Below are 2,418 nucleotides of genomic sequence, written 5' to 3'. Positions count from 1 at the left end.
GAAACCGCCTAGTCGTTTTTTTGGTGCACCAGCAATCTGCTGCAACACGAACATTAACAAAGAGTGAACAAAAATGGGCACAAATGGAGAAGGAATTATTGGTTATTGTTTTTGCGTGCCATCGATTTCATTATTTACTATATGACCATAAATTCACAGTTGCAAGCGATCACAAACCATTGGAAACATTAGTTAAACGAGACATTGATAATGTGACAATGTGACTTCAACACATGTTTATGTTTTTGTTGAAATACCCACAGATGAATGTGACTTATAAACCAGGAAAAGCAATGTTGATCTCTGCCTGTCTATCACGTGCTCAATTATTAGAAGAGGATGACTTGGAGGGCCTCTCTGGGGTCATTCACTCAGTTATTGTTGTTGTTATTGTTGTTGTAGCGGCTACTAAGCCCCGTTCGGGGCGGTTCATCCATCAACGTTGTCGTCAATTTCAGTTAGGGGGAGGCCCAGGAAGTGTGCTACTTCCAAAGGGGCTGTCCATAGGGACAGGAGCGTTAGCTGAGTGGGGATCTCAGGGCATGTGAAGAGGTGCCGAGAGTCATGTGGCGACTCTCCACATGCCGGGCATTGGTTGGGCACATCCTCGTTGATTCTGCTCAGGTAGCTGTTGAGCCTGCTGCAATAGCCAGAGTTCAAGTTGGGCTATTGTAGTGCGGGTCTCCCGAGACAGACAAAGTTCTGTCCCGTCCACGTCCTGTGGTTGTGTGCCTAGAACGGCGTTCACAGGGCGGGAGTCTACATAACTTGAGACTGATTCCCTGTGAATGCCGTTCAGGGCCTGTCGGTAGGTTGACGGGTCCAGAGGTTGTTTAATATACCTCTGGACTTCGTCTGTCAGTTCGTACAGATGCCTCCTGACGTGCCGTGTCGAGGGCTCATCCGCGAGCAGTTGTCCGCTGGGATGGCAACGAAGTTGCAGGTCTTCAGATGCTCTTCCCATTTCTTCCGCTTATGTACGTTCACAAGTTGCCGAATCCCCAAATTGAGATCCCTAATACGGGGATTTCCGGGACCGGCCTGACGAAGGTTGTCGCGCTCATCAGCTAGAACAGGCGCTTCGGCAGGAAAATTTGGACGTGGATCCTTAATACATCCTGCTGGGATGAAGCGAGCTGCAGCAGTGGTCACAACCCTGCGGAACTTACGTTCACCTACATGAACGTCGGTTGGTATGGGTAGTGCAGTGAAGGCGCCCTCAGTAACATCCGTGAAGCCTTTCCAGTCAGCTTTGGAAAAGTTGACATAAGTCCGGTGATCCACGGAAGCAAAGTCGGCAGGTTTATCAATCGATATGACTATCGGCAGCGCTGACAATTGTTAGATCTGGCGAGCTGCAGCAGCTGCCCATAATCCTGGTGGGTGCGTCGTCGTTCAGTGTGCAGAATGTCGAATCGTCTATCTGCTCAGCCAGATGTATTCCCCTACGATCATTTGACAGGCTTGAGTGCCAAAGATCGTGGTGCGCGTTAAAGTCACCAACTACCATACGGTTTTAGCCTCTGAGTAGCGCACCTATTTCAGGGTGATATCCTGCCGGGCAGCTGGTGACAGGGTGTATGTATACGTTAAATATTTCGAGTTCAACATCTCCTGACCGGTTTTTGATTCGATTCACTCGTTTGGGCACAGCAAACCAAAATCGTTGTACAAATTCCTAAAGAGTACCCTAAATGAGTAATGTGTTTTTAAAATATGTTAAACAAAGCGCTCTGCGTAAAAATATTCCGGAAGGCTCAACCGATGTTGGAGTAATGATGTTTATTTATTTTTTCTCGGGGGTTTTTAATCTACGCAGACAGGTGTTCTTGTTATGGGAGCGCTGGATACCCGTGATTGGTGGTTTGCGATCCATTGTCTGGCTCAGCGCGTCCAGTAGCAAGAACCTTTAATCAGAAGAGAGCAATCCCTGCAGTGTATATAAATTAATGAATTGTTTAGCCCAAAAAAAAAAAAAAAAAAAAACGTTTTGTTTAACTTACCAAAAGAAAAAAAAAACTGGAGGTTGTCCGTCCGGCCAAAATTAATATTTACTGAGGCAAACGTCAAATAAAAAGGAATGTAAAACCAAAAGCTTTTTCGCCCCATATGAGCATTGCCAGCAAAGAGTTTTGCCAACTGGTATAATGCACCGGAAGAAAGAAAAGGGATGGGTGTATCTTTTTGTAGAATGACTAATACAAGCAAAAAGTGCTTGAAATGTATTGGGTAGTTCCAATGTACGGAAACCGAGAATATAAAAGGAGCTGTTTGCTACGGGTTTGCCCAAAACGATATTCAACGGCAGAACGTGCCAGAGCCGCATTCCTCGGAGTTTGATTCTTTTTTGCTGTGTCGCGATAGTTAAAAACCGCGTGTGGTGGACAATTCGCGAAGTGCCGGAAAGTTTTTTTTTTG

Source organism: Rhagoletis pomonella, unplaced genomic scaffold (assembly GCF_013731165.1).
Source record: "Rhagoletis pomonella isolate Grant_MI unplaced genomic scaffold, Rhpom_1.0 Rhpom_scaffold_00014, whole genome shotgun sequence".
Classification (NCBI taxonomy): Eukaryota; Metazoa; Arthropoda; class Insecta; order Diptera; family Tephritidae; genus Rhagoletis; species Rhagoletis pomonella.
Note: the sequence above shows the minus strand (reverse complement) of the source record.